Below are 21,464 nucleotides of genomic sequence, written 5' to 3' on the forward strand. Positions count from 1 at the left end.
ATGAAAAAATGAACTAAGCACAAATCAATGGTGGTCCAACAGGATTATTAGAGCTAGGTTGGAAAGAGGTTTGTAATGACTAATGAGTGTCTTTTGGTGGTGATAGTGATGGTGGGTGTTTTCCATGTGCAACAAAAGTGGAGGAAGTAGATGATTGGATTGGCCAGGTCTGGCTGACTGGCAGGGCAGCTGTGGCAGCAGCAGGAGGTAAGGTTACTGTGGGTGGTGGAAAAGGCTGCCTGGCTAATCCGATGTCCTGGCTGCAATAAAGAAGAAAACTGAAGTGAAGAAAGCAATAAATCTTGTGAATGGGGCAAAGGTGTGAAAAGGTGAAAGAGAGGACAAAGGGGAAAATTTGGTTAGAGGATGAAGGAAAAAAATGATAGATTCTATTTAATGGAATTAAGAGACAAGAAGTTTTAAATATATTGGGAATGTATTTTAACTTGCTAAGTATGGCAGAGACTGAGGGAGCTCTTCACCACACCAGTTTCCTTTTCCCTCTGGATATCTGGATAAACCACCACTCTGTAGGGAAGAAAAAGTAGTTTTCTCCTCCCCCATCACAAGGTTCATGGCCAAGGCCCCTATAAACAAAAGACAGATTAACAAGAGAAATGCATAACAATTTTATTTAACCAAAGTTTTACATGGCATGGGAGCACTCATAAATGAAGGCCTAAAGACACAGGGAAAACTGAATCTTTATGTTAAGTCTGATGAAAGAAGAGGATAACTGTGGAGAAGAAACATGTCTCAACAAAAAGGAATATGACCTAATGGTAATGAACTGGGGGAAACTCAGGAAGGCCTGTTTGTTTCGTCTTTTCTGTGTCTCAGGCTGATATTCCTCCCCAGTTATGGGGCAAGACACTTGTCACATGAGGATCTTCATGGGAGAAGGGAAAAGATCAGAGCGTGACCTTCCTAGCTTTTATGGCTTGCTTCGGTGGAGAGGAATTCTAGTTTCTATGACCCAGTTGGGGGGAAGAAAATGGGACTGGAGAAGGGAAGGCTGGAGCGGGTCTATGAAACCGTCTTGTTTCTGAGGCCTTCCCAATCTTATTCAGCTCAAAATCGTCAGCATGTCAAAGTGTCATGCTTTCAGGTATCATATTCAGAGCCCAAATAATTCCTATCTGGCTTATGAAGCATAGGAAGAATTGAAATAAACCACGTTCAAGAATGGGCTGTAGTAACCTCCTGAATGTGATCCCCACTTATTTGACCTTCTGTGGTGACCTTGGAAACCATGTGTTGAAGATGCAGAGCCACATGACGGAAGGAGAAGCATAGCCACTTGCAAATCAAAATCACCTGCTTTGACTATTGCCGTAATAATAGAGGGAGAAACAGAACATATTTTAGATATTTCAAGTGGAGTATTTTCTGCAAATGTTATAAGAATACTTTTCAATTTCTATAATATAAATGCTAAGTCAGCTTATGGCATGTGCGCTCTCATAATGCCACCCAGCTAATCAGGGAATTGCTGCATGATTTCATATGAAATATTTTCGGGGTTCCAAAGAGAGTAGCTGTAGTAACGACCATGAGCAGTTTAACCAAGTATAATGATTAAATATACAGGCAAATACTTACAGATTTTTAACTCAAAATGCCCAAACATATCTTCTGAACACAATCCTTGCTCTCTAGGTGTCAGGCCTCTGAGCCCAAGCTAAGCCATCATATCCCCTGTGACCTGCACGTACACATCCAGATGGCTGGTTCCTGCCTTAACTGATGACATTCCACCACAAAAGAAATGAAAATTGCCTGTTCCTGCCTTAACTGATGGCATTATCTTGTGAAATTCCTTCTCCTGGCTCATCCTGGCTCAAAAGCTCCCCTACTGAGCACCTTGTGACCCCCACTCCTGCCTGCCAGAGAACAACCCCCCTTTTTCCTTTACCTACCCAAACCCTATAAAACGGCCCCACCCCTATCTCCCTTTGCTGACTCTCTTTTTGGACTCAGCCCGCCTGCACCCAGGTGATTAAAAGCTTTTATTGCTCACACAAAGCCTGTTTGGTGGTCTCTTCACATGGTTGCGCATGAAACTAGGTATCTCTATAAAACAGGGTGGGAGCTGAGTTTTGAGTGTAGAAGGGGGAGTTCAGAGAGGTAGAAACCCTGAGGAGAGACTTATGTACCTCAGTTCCACTCTAGCACCTTCTTAGTAGTTTCTCCTCCTCCTGCTTTCAACATGTCTTTGAGTGACACAAACAAAGCCACTGTGTTTTGGGGAGAAAAAAATGCAATAGTCTCACAACCATTCTTCCTTTTAGCCTCTTAAGTGGTTTTCTAAGAGTATTTTACAGCTTGTTCCTCCAGATAAAAGAAGAGAACATTTTTTAAAAGCAGCCTCTAAAGCCCTATCCTTTCTCTTTTCACTTAGAAGACAAAGAATGCATGTAAATGCTAATGAGAACTTTTGCATAAACAGAGGAAGAAGCAGTGAAAGGCCTTGTTTCTTAATCCCAGAAGTGGCAAAAGAAGTTTTTACCTCTGCTTCTTCTTAACTTGCCAAACTCTACAGCACTCTCCTCCCAGCCTCCCACAATCTTCTGAGAGATCAGCCCTGAGGAAGGTGAGGGATGGTAGAGCTTGGCAAGCCAGTATCAATAAGACAGACCATTTGTGAGCTTTAAGGGAGGGTGAGAAATTCTGATGACTAGGCACTGTTTAACAAAGCAAGTACTGAAGACCTGGGGTGCTTTGAAAATAACATGTTTTGGAGTCACTCAGACCTGAGTTAGACACCTTGTTCTATTGTTTAAGAGCTGTTTGCCTCAGATAAGCTATTTCCTTTCCTGGAATCTCGGTTTTTCCTACCTAAACTGTGGGGCGGGGGAGGGGGGAAAGTATCAACATCACAGGCTTGTTATGAAAATTAAAGATAATAGTTGGCCGGGCGTGGTGGGTTGCTCACACCTGCAATCCCAGCACTTTGGGAGGCCAAGTTGGGCGGATCACAAGGTCAGGAGATCAAGATCCTGGCTAACAGGGTGAAAGCCCGTCTCTACTAAAAATACAAAAAAATTAGCCAGGCGTGGTGGCACGCGCCTGTAGCCCTAGCTACTTGGGAGGCTGAGGAAGGAGAATCACTTGAACCCGTGAGGCAGAGGTTTCAGTGAGCCGAGATCAGGTCACTGCACTCCAGCCTAGGCAACTGAGTGAGACTCTGTCTCAAAAAAAAAAAAAAAAAAGAAAACATACACACACACAAAAACAGTTTAAGTAATGTTTGGAGCCTAGTAAGGAAAATATTATATGGGAGCAACTTGATCAGTCAAGAGATATTTGAGTACCCTACTATATGTGATATCAGCTTTGTAAAATTAGCAGGGAAATGGTAGGGGAAATAAGGTGAGTGTATTAGGGAATTGGGGTTTGAACACAAAAGTATTTGAGACAGGTCTCAATCCAGAAAGTTTATTTTGCCAAAGCTAAGGATGCATTTGTGACACAGCCTCAGGAGGCCCTGATGACATGTGCCCAAGGTGGTTAGGGCACAGCTTGGTTTTAGACATTTTAGAAAGACATGAGACATCAACCAATATGTGGGAGATGTACACCGGTTGTGTCTGGAAAGGCTTCCAAGTCACAGGTAGATAAGGAATAAACAGTTGCATTCTTTCGAGTCTTTGATCAGCCTCTCACTAAATATACAATTTACATGTGAGAGGGGGGTAGACAAATAGTCACTTATGCCTTAGTCTGACTCAGTGAATCTGCATTTTTACATAAACAGTAGGACAGAGGAAGCAATCAGATATGCATTTGTCTCAGGTGAGCAGAGGAATGACTTCTGTCCTTCCCCGCCTCCGCATCTGTGAAGATAAGCTATCGATTTACATTGCCCAAGGTGAAATTCAACAGAACTGTTTTAGGGTAAAAACCTTGAGACCCATAATGAATTTCCTTGTGGGTGAATTGTGAGAGGTATGTAGCTTTAAAAAAAAAAAAAAAAAAGAAAGAAAAGAAATAAGAAAAAAAAAAATCTTTGTAGCTATCTTATTTAGTAATAAAATGGGAGGTAGTATACTGGTGAAGTTCCAAGCTTGACTTTTCCCTTTGGCTTAGTAATTTTGGGGTCCCAAGATTTATTTTCCTTTCACAGAGGAAATAATATGAGTATATGAGGGAATCCTTTGTGCTTTCCTTGCAACTTTTCTGTAAATCTAAAAATAGTCCCAAGTCCAAAGTTTATTAAAAATAAAAAGCAGGAAAGCCACAGCCTATGTCTAATAAGCATAATAATATGTTTCTTTTCTACACCATTTGTGAAAATTATTTTTTTCTGGGCATGAAACCTGAAGCTGAATTTTAGCTAAGACAAGACCATAGGTGTTTAAAATAATGCCTAACAGCCAGTAGACTTTTAATCAGGCCTAGATGCATTGTAGACATCTGTATTAGTAAAAGTCCTCTAGAGGGACAGAACTAATAGGAGATATATACATATATATATATATATATATATATCCTATGTGTATATATATGTATATCCTATGCGTGTGTCTATATATCATATACATGTCACACATAAATATATATACCCTATGTATATATATATACACACACATAGGGAAATTTATTAAGTATCAATTTACATGATCACAAGGTCCCACTATAGGCTGTCTGCAAGCTGAAGAGCAAGGAGAGCCAGTCTGAGTCCCAAAACTGAAGAACTTGGAGTATGATGCTCGAGGGCAGGAAGCATCCAGCACAGGAGAAAAATGTAGGCTGGGAGACTAGGCCAGTGTTGCCTTTTCACATTTTTCTGCCTGTTTTATATTCACTGGCAGCTTATTAGATGGTGTCCACCAGATTAAGGGTGGATCTGCCTTCCCCAACCCACTGACTCAAATGTTAATGTTGGATAGAAAGTGCTCTAGGAATAAATGCTCGGTGCTACAAAGTGAAACCAGCACTCAGGCCAAAGTTTAATTCTCTAATTAAGGCAATTTGCTTCTGCAAAAGGGTGCTACCTGCATCAATCAAGATAGCAAGAGCACAGGGAACAAAGGAGATCAGCAAGCTTTTACCTCTGTGTCACTCCCCAGTGGGCTGGGGTCGGACCACACATTCTGAGCTGACCCAATTGGCTACTTGCAAATATTTTTCTAAATATGGAAGGGGGACGTGAGGTACACTGGTGAAGCTTGTGAGATGTGCAGTTTCTTGGCGATCAATAGGTGCAGGTAACCAAGTGAACAGATGTGAGTTATTGATTAGAGCTAACGGGAAGGGGTTAGGCTGTTTCACAGTAACTAGGTGCAAGGAGGAACAGGAAAGTTGAGTTTAAGAACAAAAGACAAGGAAGTTAGCAGGCTAAATCTTTGAAGAGAAACTCAGAGAAATTCACTGTATCTTACATTAATCTCTTTGGCAACATCCTCACAGACACACCCAGGATCAATACTTTGTGTCCTTAAATCCAATCAAATTGACACTCAGTATTAACCATCACAAGTCCACCCCTTGTCAACTTGAACTCATACACATCTTCTGAGATCATACATAATCTTCAAATAAAGACAATAATAAGATCATAATTACACCTAACATAATACAACTATCCTTTGTACAACTGGAAATGCACCAATCCCCTACTCAAATACTATTACATAAGGTTAACAATACTTCAATACTGGTATGAATTCAATAAATCTTATGTCACATGATAGAGGAAATAAAGATATTTTCTTAGTACAAGTGTATACATGCACAAACATGTTTTTAGCAAAAGAAGGAGGAAATACTCATGACAATTATAGTCCTCATTTCTGCGGCTGGTCACGTGGTCGTAGCTGGTATTGATGACTACCTTCTTCTACTACCCATTCTGTATTCCCTTTGCAAGCAACTTAGGAGGTCATGGATTTTTTCCTGGTGAAATGACAGAAATCCTCATTCCTGAGAGGTCTGGCCCATTTGTAGCCCTGCCTGGATTGGGCTATTGTAGTTTCCCATTGACCTTAATCACAAGGCATGGTAATACTAAGAGACGCCTTAGTGGATCTCCTGTATTCCATGTATACTCTTCCTTACTTCCATTGTGGAGTAGTAGACTGATTTCATCCTGATAGTCTGGGTCAATCACCCCAGCCAACACTGTAACTCCCTTCTTAGCCTGTTGACTTAAAGGTAGGAGGAGCCCAAAGTGTCCAGATGGCAATCATAATTTCCAGTTTAATGGAATCATTGTGTCTCCTGGTGGCAGCATCCCTCCCTCTGGAACTAAGACCTCTAGGCCAGCAGAATGTAACATTGTGGGAACAGGAAGCAAAAAATTTTGCTAGTGGATCACTGGGGGTGATGGTGAGTGGTGAATGGTGCTACTTCCACTTCCACTCCTTGATTTTTGGACCTGTGAATCCTGGTTATGGGACAAATAGTAGCATACATTGGATGCTGACTCAGAGCATACACAGCCTTCTGGAGAACTTTGCCTCACCCTGCAAAGTATTGTCACCTAGTCAGTGTTGTAATTGTGGCTTCAAAAGGCCATTCCACCATTCTATCAATCCAGCTGCTTCAGGATGATGGGGAACGTGGTAAGACCAGTAAATTCCATGAGCATGAGCCCATTGTCGCACTTCTTTAGCTGTAAAGTGAATGCCTTGGTCAGAGGCAACGCTGCGTGGAATACCATGACCGTGGATGAGGCATTCCATGAGCCCATGGATGGTAGTCTTGGCAGAGGCACTGTGTGAAGGATAGGCTAACCCATATCCAGAGTAATTGTCTATTCCATTGAGGACAAACCTCTGCCCTTTCCATGATGAAAGAAGTCCAATATAATCAACCTGCCACTAGGTAGCTGGCTAATCACCCCGAGGAATTGTGCCATATTGAGGGCTCAGTGTTGGTCTCTGCTGCTGGCAAATTGGGCACTCAGCAGCAGCAATAGCCAGGTCAGCCTTAGTGAGTGGAAGTCCATGTTGCTGAGCCCATGTGCAACCTCCATTCCTGCCTCCATGGCCACTTTGTTCATGATCCCATTGGATGATGACAGGGTAGCTGGGGAAAGAGGCTGAGTGGTGTCCACAGAATGGGTCATCCTATCCACTTGATATCCTCCTCTGCTGATGTCACCCATTGGTGAGCATCCACATGGGATACAAATATCTTCACGGTTTTTGACCACTCAGAGAGGTCCATCCACATACCTTTTCCCTAAATTTCTTTGTCACCAATTTTCCAATTATCCTTCTTCCAAGTCCCTGACCATCCAGCCAAACCATTGGCTATAGCTCATGAATCAGTATATAATCGCATATCTGGCCATTTCTCTTTCCATGCCAAGTGCATAACCAGGTGCACTGCTCAAAGTTCTGCCCACTGGGAAGATTTCCCTTCAACGCTTTCCTTCAGGGATGTCCTAGGAAGGGGCTGCAGTGCTGCAGCTGTCCACTTTTGGGTGGTGGCTGCATATTGTGCAGAACCAGCCATCTGTGAACCAGGCCCTAGTCTTCTCTTCCTGTTGACTGATCATAGGGAACTCCCCATGAGGCCATCAGTGCAGGCTGGGGGAGAGAAGGCAAGGTGGCAACAGTGGAGACAAGGGGCATTTGAGCCACTTCCTCATGTAAGTTACTTGTGCCTTCAGGACCTGCTCAAGCCCTATCACATATATACCATTTCCATTTGATGATGGAATGCTGCTGTGCATAACCCACTTTATGGCTAGATGGGTGAGAAAGCACCCGGTTTATGATAGGCAATTCAGGTGCCATGGTGACTTTGTGACCGATAGTCAAACGTTCAGTTTCTACCAAACCCCAGTAACAGGCCAAGAGTTGTCTCTCAAAAGGAGAGTAGTTATCTGCAGAAGATGCCAGGGACTTGCTTCAAAATCCTAGAGGCCTCTGCTGTGATTCAACTGTGAGGGCCTGCCAAAGGCTCCAAACAGCATCGCTATCTGCCACTGACATAGCAAGCACTATTGGAAAAGCACAGAAGCCTGGACCTGTTGCCGAGGTTCCTCCTGTTCTGGACCCCACTCTAAACTGGCAGCCTTTCAGGTCACTCAATAAATGGGCCGAAGTAACACACCCAAATGAGAAATGTGTTGCCTCTAAAATTGAAATAGGCCCACTAGGTGTTGTGCCTCTTTCTTGGTTGTAGGAGGGGCCAAATGTAGCAACTTATCCTTCACCTTAGAAGGAATGTCTCAACAGGCCCCACACCACTGGACCCCTAGAAGTTTTACTGAGGTAGAAGTTCCCTGAATTTTAGTCAGATTTATTTTCCATCCTCTGGCACGCAAATATCTCACCAGTAAGTATAATGTGTTTGCTACTTCTTGCTCACTGGATCCAATCAGCATAATGTCATCAATGTAAAGGACCAGTGTGATATCTTGCAGAAGCAAAAAGCGATCAAGGTCTCTCCAAATAAAATTATGACAGAAAGCCAGAGAGTTGATATACCCCTGAAATAGGACAGTAAATGTATATTCCTGGCCTTGCCAGCTGAAAGCAAATTGTTTCTGGTGGGCCTTGTGGACAGGAATGGAGAAAAAGACATTTTCCAATTCAATGGCTGCATACCAGGTACCAGGAGATATGTTAATTTGCTTAAGCAATGAAACCACATCTGATACAGCAGCTGCAATTGGAGTTACCCCTTGGTTAACCTTATGATAATCCACTGTCATTCTCCAAGATCCATCTGTCTTCTGCACAGGACAAATGGGAGAGTTTAACAGGGACGTGGTGGGAATCACCACCCATATGTCTTTCAAGTCCTTGATGGTTGCACTAATCTTCGCAATCCCTCCAGGGATGCAATATTGTTTTAGATTTACCATTTTTCTAGGTAGAGACTGCTGTAATGGCTTCCATTTGGCCTTTCCCACCATAAAAGCCGTCACCAGTCAGGGAGCCAATGTGGGGGTTTCATCAGCTGCTAAGTATGTCTATGCCAATTATACATTCTGGCACCGGGGAAATGACCACAGGATGAGTTCAGGGACCCACTGGACCCACTGTAAGTTGGACCTGAGCTAAAACTCTATTAATTACTTGACCTTCATAAGCCCCTACTTTAACTGGAGGACGACAATGACGTTTTCGGTCCCCCGGAATCAACATGAGCTCACAGCCAGTGTCCAGCAGTACCGGAAATGTCTCATTTCCCTTTCCCCAATGCACAGTTACCCTGGTAAAAGGCTGGAAGTCTCCTTGCAGAAGGATGGGAGAAAGATTCACTGCATAAGTTGTCGGTAATGTAGTGCGGTTGTTCCTCAAGGGGACCCAGGCTCCCCTTTATTCAAGGGGTTCTGGGTCTGTAAACTGGCTCAAGTCTGGAAATTGATTGAGGTGCCACGATCCTCAGTTTTTATAATTTAAATTAGTCTTTTGTCCATTCGACCTAGAGGTTTTCTGCTTGTATAAATTAACTAGGAATGCAGTAGGCTTCCTATCAATTTCACTTCTAAGGAGTCCATGATTAATTCACCAATGCCAGAGCTCTACATGAGTCAGACTGTTCTGATTGCTGTTTTGCCTCTGCTGTCTATTATGTTAGCTATGCCCACCTTGCCTTTGACAGTTCAGTGCCGCCACTTGGCCCCTGCCACCTCGGGATCCAATTATTCCCATTGTATTTAACTTTTGTAGTTGAGTGACTGCAGTTCCCAATGTTAGATCTGACATACAGAGAAGAGCAATTACAAGACTCTTCAAAGATACAGGTGCTGCCCTCACAAATCTATTTTGCAAGGCATTGGTCAAGGGTATATCTTCTGGACCCTCCCAGCTGGGATGAGTAGGTCTACAGTAACTAATCCACTCCACCTTCCCAATCTCCCTAAGCCATTAAACCAAGGGAGACCAGGCATTTCTAGCTCACTCACAGTGGGCGATCTTTTAATCCACATTTCAGCTAACCAGCAAATAAACTATTAGAACCTTTTTTAACTCCTTGAGCTGCAATATTAAAAGCAGAGTCCCTACTTAGTGGGTCCAAATCAATAAATTCAGCCTGATCCAACTCTATGTTCCTTCCACCATTATCCCATACCCTTAATATTCATTCCCATGCCTGTTCTCCAGATTTCTGTTTATATAAATTAGATAACTCAAATAGTTCTTTTTGAGTGTAGCGCACTTCCTCATGGGTCACAGTCTCAATCTCATCTCCAGGGACCAGCCAGGACTTTAGTCTAGTTATAGTTGTAGAAGCAAACAGGGGTGTTGGGGGTTTCTCCTGAGAAGAATCAACATTATTTTGTCTGGCAACTGCCTCAGGGGAGGCCATCACTGCTGCCTCAGGCAGTGCAGGGTTTATCTCCTCAGACAAAGGTGGAAAGGCTGATGGCAGCATAGGATAGGGAGGGGATGTTGTCTCCACTAGAGATGGGAAAGCTGCTCCTTCTGGCAAAAAAGTTTCATCAGAGTTTACAAAGTCAGTGTCCCCAGTTTCATCAGGGCCCTCCCACATGTCCCCATTCCAAGTTTCAGGGTCTCATTCTTTTTCAATCAATGCCCTCATTTTAACAGTAGGCACCTGTTGAGGCTGTGCATGCGTCTTTCACTGCAGATCAGCCACTCGCAGAGCTTGTGTCTGTTTTTCCACAATTTCAGCTCTTTCTCTACAGGAAATAAGACTCTCACTCAGGGCAATCTTAGCAGATTTGAGGCTCAGTATCTGCTTCTGAAGCAGGGAGACAGAATCCCTGAGTTCATCATTTTCTTTCATCAGTTTGTCCACTGAACTTAGGAACAACCAACCAGGTTCATTATGTTTTCCACATATGGCCAAAAGTATTATGTAGAGAGTCACTAAACTCCTTGCCTCTCATGAGCAGTGAGTCAGGAATGTCAAATGCATTTATTTTTCATAACTCTCTAAATAGTTCATGCCAAGGACGATCAGTGTTCTTCATACTATTAGAAGTAGAGTCCTTAGCATTGTTGGATCTAATCATATTAAGCAGCCAACTCCAGAAACCCCAAGACCAGCGAAAGAATTCCATCCTTAATATTCTATTCCTCTAGAACCACTCCTGGTATGAAAATCTGTATTAGTCAGGGTTCTCTAGAGGGACAGAACTAATAGGATATATATATAGGAGTTTTTTAAATATTAACTTACATGGTCATGAGGTCCCACAATAGGCTGTTTGCAAGCTAATGAGCAAGGAGAGCCAGTTCGAGTCCCAAAACTGAAAAACTTGGAGTCCAATGTTCGAGGGCAGGAAGTATCCAGCACGGGAGAAAGATGTAGGCTGGGAGACTAGGCCAGTCTGGACTTTCCACGTTTTTCTGCCTTCTTTATATTCGCTGATTAGATTGTGCCCACCAGATTAAGTGTGTATCTGCCTTCCCCAGCCTACTGACTCAAATGTTAATCTCTTTTGGCAACACCCTAATAGACAAGCCCAAGATCAATACTTTGTATCCTTCAATCCAATTGAGTTGACACTCAGTATTAACCATCACAACATCCTTCTTTGGGGACCTCTAAAATTTACTAATCCTTTATCTGAATCCACAATCCTTTATCTGAAACTTTTGGGACCAGATATGTTTTGGAACTCAGAAATTTTCAAATCTTAGGGGAAAAAAAAAAACCTCACAAAACATACTAAATGAGGTTTGGGACAGCACTTTGTAATAATCACATTATGTTAAGTCTGCAGTGAAATCGAGAATATTTCAAGAAATGAACTGGAGAATATAAATAGTCTCACATTTGGTCAGATCCAGTTTTGCCACCCAATGGGCTGTAGGGGCTAAGGGCCCTCTGAAGGTTCACTGAAAAATCACTGACATGAGGCAGATTAATAGGAGTAAAGGCATAGAAATGTATTTAACATGTATACATGGGAACCTTCAGAATGAAGACCAAAGAAAACACGGAAAATTCTCCATTTTTATGCTTAAATTCTACAACGTATGGACAGCCATGTAGAAACAATGTTGGAGGAAACGAGTATGATCTAATATTTAAAGACCAAGTGAGGAAACCCGCAAGCCTATCTGTCTAGATTCTTCTTGGCCTCTCTGAGCATATATTTCTTCCTTCTGTATATGGAACAAGATCTTCTCTGGAATGGGAGTCTTATAACCTACAGTCAAACAAGGTAGGTCAGATAGTTTCTTTAAGGCCAGTTTTTACACAGATAGGGAAGAGGGAAAGTTAGAGCAATACTTTTAGGTTTTTTGGCTGGCTTTGGGGAAAAGTGGTTCTGGTTTTTATGATACACTTTTGGGAAGAGGGTTTCGAGTTTATATGGCTGGACTTGGGAGAAAATGGGCCTGAGAGACAGGAGGGGAGGAAAAGGTCAGAGAAAAACATTTTATTCTGAGGCTGCTGCTGAGCCCTTCATTTTGGGGTATGTTTTCTGAGCCCCAATAGGGCATTCATTTCAGTCTTAAGTGTCTTCAGGACTTAGAAATCCCAGATAACAGAATGTGAATATGCATACTGAAAATATCTTTGAATTATCTGCAGTCGAAGTTTGCTTTCCTTTCTCCCCCACTGCCCTGTAGACAAGTCCTCAGCAGGGGAATTGCTTTTACCTCAGAAGTAGCAGACAAATGTACTCTGTTTACAAGTTTAATAAAGGAAAAAGTAAAACATAAAAGCTAAAATCACATTTCTTTGTCCCATTTTGACAATTCTGTGTCTTCTGTCTTCTTGGGATTAATTACCCATCTCCCACCCTTGTTTCAGCTTCCTACATGTGTCACAGGCTTAGTCAAGCTTTTCTTGCTTTAATGAAGAGAAAAAACAAACGAAAAGCCAGGTCACTCTATTTTCCAGAAATTAAACCTTCATTGGAGACTCTTTTATTTTCCCAATCATTAAAATAATTACTTATGCACTAATTTTGTTTTTCTTTTTTTGGTTTTTGACCTCCTATGTTAAAATTGGTAGGCCAAATGAATATTGCAATTTGAGTAATTTAAAAATCTTTGAGTCTTGCCTTCTTTATAGATAAAATTAATTTAGAAATAGCATTTTTGAAACCAGACATTCTTTCTAAACTAAGAATTCCAGATGTTTTTAGTCGCTGCCTATGACATTTCCACAATCAGAATAAATTGTGTTTCCAGAGTAATGTAATAGATAGAAGTGCTGAATAAATCTCATGCAGTTGAGATGACAAAATTAACATGCTGATGACATTTTAATGTTTCAATATAATCAAGGGGGCATGGATCATGCCTCCACCAGTTCTAATATAATTCTATTCTTGAATCTTTTTCAAAACAAAATAAAATATAGATTTCAGAAAGTATATAAGCACAGTGTGCTACAGTCTTCAGGCAAGCTGTTTAGGATGCATCTGAAATGCTATTTAGGTTTGCCAGTAGTTATTTTACCAAAGCAAATGAGTTATATATATATAAATCCTGGGTTAAGGGCAGATATTTTGTTAGTTTTATTCTCAAGGCTGCTATCGGTGCTTCTGCTGCAATTACTATTTTATATTTAGGCAGATAGTTTGCTAATTGAAACAGAGAAAATAGTCTATTTTGATTGGATACAGTGAACAGCTGCTATTCACCTATTCTCATAACAACAACAACAACAAAATGTAAACAAATAAATAAACTTCTTGGACTCAAAATGAGAAAAAAAGAAAGACAAATAGCTGATAATAGCTATTTGAAATCTTAAAGTCAAATTTATCCCTGGAAAAAAAAACAAACAAACATAGCTTGACTATACATGTAGGCTGAAAAGCTGTGTAGCGTGTTAACAAAGTTGTATCCCATTTTCTCAGTGGCATTGGAGAGAAGAATGAAGACAAAGAGATGGAAGAATGGCAATATCTTTTTCCTCATCTGCCCACAGAAAGGGTGGTGATGATAGGTTAGATGGGGACAAGAAGCAATGATGGTTTTGCCAGAACTTAGGTGTAGACAGAAATGAGTGACATAAGATATGTGATTTCTTGGGCACTCATTGAGCTCACTGTAAAACAGTGACAGAATAAATGCTTATTGCTAAACAGTACTTTTCAAGCATATACTTGAATGTAAACCTCAAGATTTTCCTTGAGAAAATTTTCCTGAAGAAAAGTCTCATTCAGAAACATAATATAAATATATTAAACTTATAAGAGAAGACCCCCCTGAGTGGAGCTGGACCAAATGGCTGGCCCTGCTGTGCCTTTCTAGAGTACAATATTAAATCTACTGTTGCAGATTCACCAAAACATGGGACAGACACATTTTTCCGCCCAAAATTATTTTCCCAACATATTCTTTTCTTTCAGTCGCTGCTGACAAACTGATCTTTCTAAAACATAGTCTTGAATACATAGTATCTTGCAATGGATTATGTATTATCCCAGCTTTCTCACCTCTACATCCATTGCAGAGGATACCCCACCAGGCCACTAGTGCTTCTGCTTACCTCTCTAGTTCCCATGTGCTCTCTGTGTTGGAGTAGATGCTTTAGCTACAATGAAAGTAAACCCTACTCAGGGTGGCTTCAGTAATGAGCAAACTGTTCCCACCTTAGAGTTAGAGCAAGTCAAAGCAGAGAAGGAAGAATGGCTTGAAGATGACATCACAGGGCTTAATTCTCTCATCTCTCTGTTCCATCAATCTATGGCTGTTTCTTCTGGTGTTCTAAAGATGGCTGACAAAGAGAACTGTGGCTTCTCTTGCTCAGCTCTACCAAGAGAGGAGAGGGTTGGAAAGGAAAGGGGAGCAGCGGGGAGGTGCGGGAAGGAAATTGAGGAGAGACAGAGAGCCAGGAAAGAGGGATAGAGCCAGTCTATAATCCTGGAAAATAAGTCCTCATTGGCCCAATCACAGAACCATCAACAATTGCCAAGAGAAGACCAAAAGTCAGCTAGCAGAGGAGAGGAAAGGAACATTCTGTGAGTGCATCCATGATTCCAACTCTACCAAAGTTTGTCCCACAACCCCCTGTCTGGTGATCTGATAGCATAATCCACACTCAACTGCCAAAGTAAGTATTCAGAGGCTGAACACTGAACCTGAACAGCAGCTCTGGCAGCAGAGTCTGGATTAACATGTTTTGTTTGTTTGTTTGTTTGTCTTAGGTAGGGGGCTTTTTTTGACAGTATGTTGAATGTTGTTCAAAAGAATGTGTTTTAATGTCATACCCAAGAGATGCAAGTATGCAATATATCAATGTGTTTATTTCTCTCTCTCTTCTTGGAAACCTTGAAAGAAAGAGTGTACTGATATTTTGAATTTTGATACTTCCAGAAAAGGCTGAGGAATCTCCAGAAAGTAGAATTGTTTTACACTAAAAAAAACTAGCCCACATCCAGGACATCACACAAACAATCAAAACACTCCAAGTTGTCAGTTGCTTTAGCAGATTGATGGCTCTAAAGACCTCCCAAACACTAAAAACCTGAAGTTCCCTGATAGAGGTTTAGTTGAGAGATATCTTCCTTCCCATCTTGCTTATTGAATTTGAAAACTTCTTAGCTTTTTCTGTCAGGGAAGCTACAGAAAAGAGAATTGTTATAGGAATGAGTTAAAAGAAAAGAGTGAAAAAAGTTAAGATAAATGTAAATGAACTTTTTCAGCTCGAAACACCGGTAAAGACTAAATATACTTTCACTGAAAGACTGTAAGGGAAGATTTTTTTAATAAGATTTCTAGCCTTGGAATACTCCTAACCACAATATAACACTGTTACAGTAGACTAATACTTTTCTTTCAGTAAGAGAAAAGAAATAATTCAAAGCTCTCCAAGTTTGTTTATGCAGTAATGATAAAACTGTTCATTGTTCTTTCATTAAAAAGTGAATTACCAGTGCATTCTGCTATTAGGGTCAATTCAAGTCGAATTTGTGAACAGGATAAAATTTCTTATGGTCACTGTCAATGTTTTAGACACCTCCAAATATAGCACCAAATCATCCAAGAACCTCACTGCAGAAAATCATAGAGATCTCTAGACTTTCTCAAACTCCTTCAATAAAATGAAACTTAGGTGCGTTTGTGTGTGTGTGCAAGCTTTCTTCCAGGTGACTATATTTGTTTAGACATTACACTCAATTATAAATAAATTTATTATTAAATAACAATTTCTAAAAATATTATCATAAGACTTGGGTAATACATTGTCTTTCTGATAAAATGTCTTAATTAAGACAAAATGTAGAATTTCTTGAATGGTCCTCCAACATAACTTTTACAATGGACATTTTAGAAAACTTCTGGTAAGGAAGTAGAAAAAATTCTTTGGTAGGCGTATTCCTATACGTTTTCTACATATTAATCCAGTTTACTGAAGATTCCAAGATTGTCATTCTTAATTCATTTGTATATTTGTTACCCAAATAGCTGTTTTGAATATTCAAAAGAGTTCTAGATTTGGGGTCTCTTTAGTCTCATACTGGGTGCAAGATTTTGGCCAAATTATTTAAACTTTTAAATTTCACATTTCCTCTGTAAATGGAATTATTGACCCCCAGAGTGTCTTACTTTATGGATAATGTAAGAGAGCACAGGGAGCAAATTCAAATACAAACATACCTATAGGGGCTAAGCAGTGACCAGTACATTTAAAGAAGTTTGAGTCAGAGTAGCAGTAAGGAAAGAGATGTTAGACACAAATTGGGATATTTTGAGAAAGAGTTCATGTAGTAGCCATCCTCTGAGGTGGCCCTTAATGATCTTTACCTGGTGGTATTCATGTCCTTGTATATTCACCTCCTATATTGACCAGGGTTGTCCAGTGAAGCCAATAGGATTGTGTGGATATGACACTGTAACTTTTGATGCTAGATCATAAATGACATCATGTCTTCTATCTTGCCCTCTCTTAGAACACTCACTTTGGGGAAACCAACTGCCATGTTGTAAGAATACTCAGACTAGCCTATGGAAAGTTCCATGTGGCAAGGGCTAAGCCCTCCCAACAACAGGCAGCATGAACTTGCTGGCTGTGTGAGTGAGCCAATCTGCAAGCAGATCCTCCAGCTCTAATCAAGTCTTCAGATGACTACAGTTGCTGCCAACATCTTGACTGCCACCTCATGAGAGACCCTGAGCCAGGACTACCTGTCAAGAACTCTGGAGGGTCTATGATTTTACCCTAATTGCCAGCTAACATGTTAGCCTGCCCTATATTTATGGATTATAGCAGAAGACACAAGATTCCTGGGTCAGAGCCAAATAAGTTTTTATTCACAGCATTAACAATAGCCAGAGAGTTAGCATGTTCTCACACATTTTCAAATCCTACTTCCCACAGGCACCGCAGAGGACCAAGTGACACCTCGTACAATGAATTGCATTATAAGAGAGGAATCTTGAGCCTAGGAAACCTAAATATTTTATACTGGACAGTAAAGATGGCTATCCTTGGTTCAGGTAAGAGATCTTATAGCTATCTTCCAAGGCAGATCACTATACAAATATCTTTGAAAAGATAGCCTTGAATAAAGGCCATCAGTGTCTCAGTTCTCAATACATGTAGAAATGTGAGGGATTCATGGAGAGTCCTCTCTCAACCTTACACAGCTAAGCCACTCCTAAATTCCTGACCCACAGAAAATTGTGAGATAATTGTTCACCTGTTTTGAACTCAGAAGTTTTAAGGTAATTTGTTACATAGTAATAGATAACTAATATGGTTTATCTACAAAAAAGGAAAAAAACTAAGTATTAATAGAAAACAGTAATTATTAAATAATGGCTAATTGGTAAGGAGTATGCAGTGAACCTCGGACTAGCAGCAGTAGCAGTGCTAGAACATGGAGGACTGAAGAGATTAGGGGAGGAAAAGTTTACTGAAAACAGGAAGGAGCAAGAATCACATAGAACAAGCCACCATTTGAGATGAGGCAATCTTCAGTTAAGGCTGGTGATTTCACACGGGGTTCATCCAGGAAAATAAATATCCTAACCACTCTTCTTTGCTTTTTACTTCTCCATTGGCTGAAAGCAAATGGAAATCAAAAGAATGGAAGCTTTGTTGATGTCATTCATGCAGATACACTTCCCAGGTAGAGAAGGACGGAAAGTGAATGTAGGGAAGCAAATAGGGAATATCTGTCACAACCTGGCAAATAAAAGAGCTCATGCATGCCTCTTCTAAAAGAAACAGTTTCTACTCAGAAGTAAATGATTATATTGCTATTGGGTTATTTAGTTGGAAATACAGAAATTGGAGAGGCATCAAAGTAGGGGGTGGGGGAGGGCCTTAAACAAAAGGGAGAAATAAATTACTTACTGCATGGAGACTCCTTCCTCAAGGGTCATCAGTAGAAGGCATTACTGATTGAACTCATTTCATTCAAGCCCAACAATGCTTCCCATGGCAAGGTATTCTTCCCAAGTGTCAATGTCAAATGTGGAGACATTTGATTCTCTGAACCCAAATTTCTGACCGTTTCAAACCACTCTGCGTAGCCGAGACTTGTAGGTAATTGAAATTCATTTGCATATTGTGATTGGATTCTGGATCCCAAAACTCAGCTTGAGATAGAGGAAAAAGTGCTTTGCCAATTATCACATAGAAAGCAAAATAAAGTGGGACACTATGAACCCTTTTTATAAAAAGACCATTTATCAATTTGAAAGCCTTTATAAGTAATCAAAAATCTCATGATTTCTAGCAATTCAACTATATTGGATTTTTACATAGAGTTTGATTCTAACCTAGATTTAATTTCTATCCATCATTTACACTCAGGGCCAGACATAGAGAAACAGATTTTGATATATTTACTAAAACTTAAATACAAAGCAGATATCACAAACTTCTCTATGAAACAAATATACTGTATTATCATTTGGAACAAAAGTTTCAGGGAAAAAAACTACTTCTGTCTTTTTTTTTTCTTTTGAGACAGAGTCTTCCTCTGCCCCCAGGCTGGAGTGCAGTGGAATGATCTCAGCTCACTGCAGTGCAGTGGTGCAATTTCAGCTCACTGCAACCTCTGCCTCCCAGGTTCAAGTGATTCTCCTGCCTCAGCCTCCCGAGTAGCTGAGATGACAGGCACCCACCACCACGCTCAGCTAATTTTTTTTTTTTTTTGTATTTTTAGTAGAGACGAAGTTTCACCATGTTGGCCAGGATGGTCCGGATCTCCTGACCTCGTGATCCGCCCACCTCAGCCTCCCAAAGTGCTGGGATTACAGGTGTGAGCCACTGTGCCCAGCCACTTCTATCTTTTTTAGAAGTTAAAACAATATGAAATTTTATCTATAAAAAGGTGATAATACTTCTAATGTAAAAATGGGGTTCAACCTATCATTAAAGCATTAGCACATTTAGATAATATTACTTAAGGAGATATTAACTAACAATTCATAGAATAAATGATTAATGTATTAAGAGTCAAATAATTATAAAAAGGAAAAGATAATAATTTCAATTAACTAAGCTCTTGGTTAGACTATATGTTGTTACAGACTTTCTAGAATGCCTGTTGGGAGTAAATACCAAGAAATTTTTAAGAGTACACTTAATTTTATGTCAGAATTTCAATTTTAAAGACATAATCTGAGATTTGAGAAGAGAATTGTACATACAAAAATGAACCTCAAAGAACTATTTTACATTACCAAAAGTATTTGGAAACATCTCCAGGCTTAGCTACAAATTAATATATCCAAATCTCATATGTCATAATTTTGAATGTTAATTGGCTATTAAATGAGAATCAAATAGATTTTTATAATTTTGAAATGTTCTCACAATATGATAAAAGCAAAATAGAGACAATATTATAGACAGTGTGATTGCAAGCATATTAAGTATTCATGTATATGTGACTAAAAGTAAATATGCTATAATGTAAATATTAATTGAGGATATATTTGCATGGAGGGATTATAAATGATATTTTATTCTTTATAGTTGCTATATTTCCCAATCTTTCTAGTAAATATGAACATCATTAACTTTTAAAATGTTCTTCATCCTTATTTTAAAAGTCCAAATGAGCAAATATTGGCCAACTGAGCAACATAAATGCACACTAAAATACCTTTTATGTACTGTCAAAACAACATTCTCCTAACCTTCCATTAATAAGGGGGTTTATAATATAAATTACTGAGTACTTTTTTATGACTCTAGTACCAAAAGTCATCAATCCTATCTGTAGTTTTTCACAACACATAATAGAAGATATATATTGAATTCAAGCCAAGTGATTACTAACTGGTGGTTTAGAGTGAGAATTCACGCCAAGTGACTGCTAATTGATATTTCAGAGTAAAAATTCTGGGAATTCAGAGTGATAGCTTCACTACTTGTTCTTTTTCACCCCATGAGCACATTGGTGTTTAAAGTCCTAAGTATAAATTGAGGATATGTAATCACACAAAAGGATGTGGGCACAGCACTGTGTCTTTACTGTCCTTGGGGGGAAAAAGACAATAGAGAAATATGTTTGTGCTATAACCATTCCTCTGTACATCTCTGTTTTGCTGATAAAATGAAAGTGGAAGGATATTTTCATTTTATATCAGACACATAATGAAATGTGAAGGTTTCAGATTCCTTCACTTTATTGGTGTTTAATAACTTTAATTTTTATAGATCTAAAACACTGCTTATAGTAAAATTTTCATGTCATTCTGCAATAACTATTTGAAAGTATTCATTTCAATTATCTAGGGGATATTTCCTGTTCTGTTTATTTTATCTACTAACTAATACCACAAGGCATAGTTTGGTCATCTCTTGCCTGAATTGTTTCAGTAGGCTCTTGACTGTTACCATGGTCTCATTCCCTCCTCTCTTTCATCCATTTGCCTCATTGACTTCAAAGTTACCTACAGAAAAACAAATGTAAACAAAAATAAAACAAACACAAGTTGTGTATTTCATAATTCCTTAGCACACATTCACAGTCTGACCTTCTTTCCATTACCTGTGTGTGCATGTATATTCATACCACCACAAATTTACTTCTTCTCTTCTTTCATATTCCACCTAGAATCTCACGAACTCTGACTGGATCTTCAGTGTTGTACTTATTTAATAGTTCATTCTGCCATTTTATTCCTTCCTTATTCTGTTTTGTCCCTTAGATTGCAGACAGTTGAGGTACATTTTCTTCAGTTCTCTAAATCTGCAGGATTTTCCCCAGTGATTTCATTACTTGTTGGATGAACAAAAGGCCTACCAAACTCAAAATTTTACTTCAAATATATATATTGATCATTGCCTCTGTGATGTTTCATTTGTCTGAAACCTTGTTTCCAGGAGAGTTAGTTACTTCTTCATTGTTATATATACCAATATGGTATATATAAGGCTCTTATCTTTTCCCATAATCTCATTGCTCCATCAACTCCTTCAGAGACTATCTAATTATGACTTCATGAAAAAAGATTAGTTCTTGGATATTTTCAAAATAATTTCGATGTACCAGTTTTTTTATAAAGTTAATTGAAAAATAATTAGTTTTCTCATAACTTTATCTTTTTTTAAAATTTTTTATTTCCATAGGTTTTGGGGGAACAGGTGGTTTTTGGTTA

At 39.7% G+C, this 21,464-nt stretch overlaps 2 long non-coding RNA genes across 3 annotated transcripts in view; one reads left to right on the plus strand and one right to left on the minus strand.

The window, feature by feature from the left end:
* LOC129057987 (uncharacterized) overlaps positions 1-14,897 on the minus strand; it is a 73,035-nt gene extending 58,138 nt beyond the window's left edge. For both annotated transcript variants that reach the window (XR_010135990.1, XR_010135991.1), the window contains exon 1: positions 14,389-14,897. This is a non-coding gene — a long non-coding RNA (uncharacterized LOC129057987). The remainder of the gene's footprint in view (positions 1-14,388) is intronic.
* A 1,895-nt stretch (positions 14,898-16,792) lies between these two features.
* Positions 16,793-21,464, plus strand: part of LOC129057986 (uncharacterized) — a 53,583-nt gene continuing 48,911 nt past the window's right edge. Inside the window, exons 1-2 of the long non-coding RNA XR_010135992.1 lie at positions 16,793-17,130; positions 17,221-17,339. This is a non-coding gene — a long non-coding RNA (uncharacterized LOC129057986). The remainder of the gene's footprint in view (positions 17,131-17,220; positions 17,340-21,464) is intronic.

The sequence above is a fragment of the Pongo abelii genome, chromosome 11 (genome assembly GCF_028885655.2).
Source record: "Pongo abelii isolate AG06213 chromosome 11, NHGRI_mPonAbe1-v2.0_pri, whole genome shotgun sequence".
Taxonomy (NCBI): Eukaryota; Metazoa; Chordata; class Mammalia; order Primates; family Hominidae; genus Pongo; species Pongo abelii.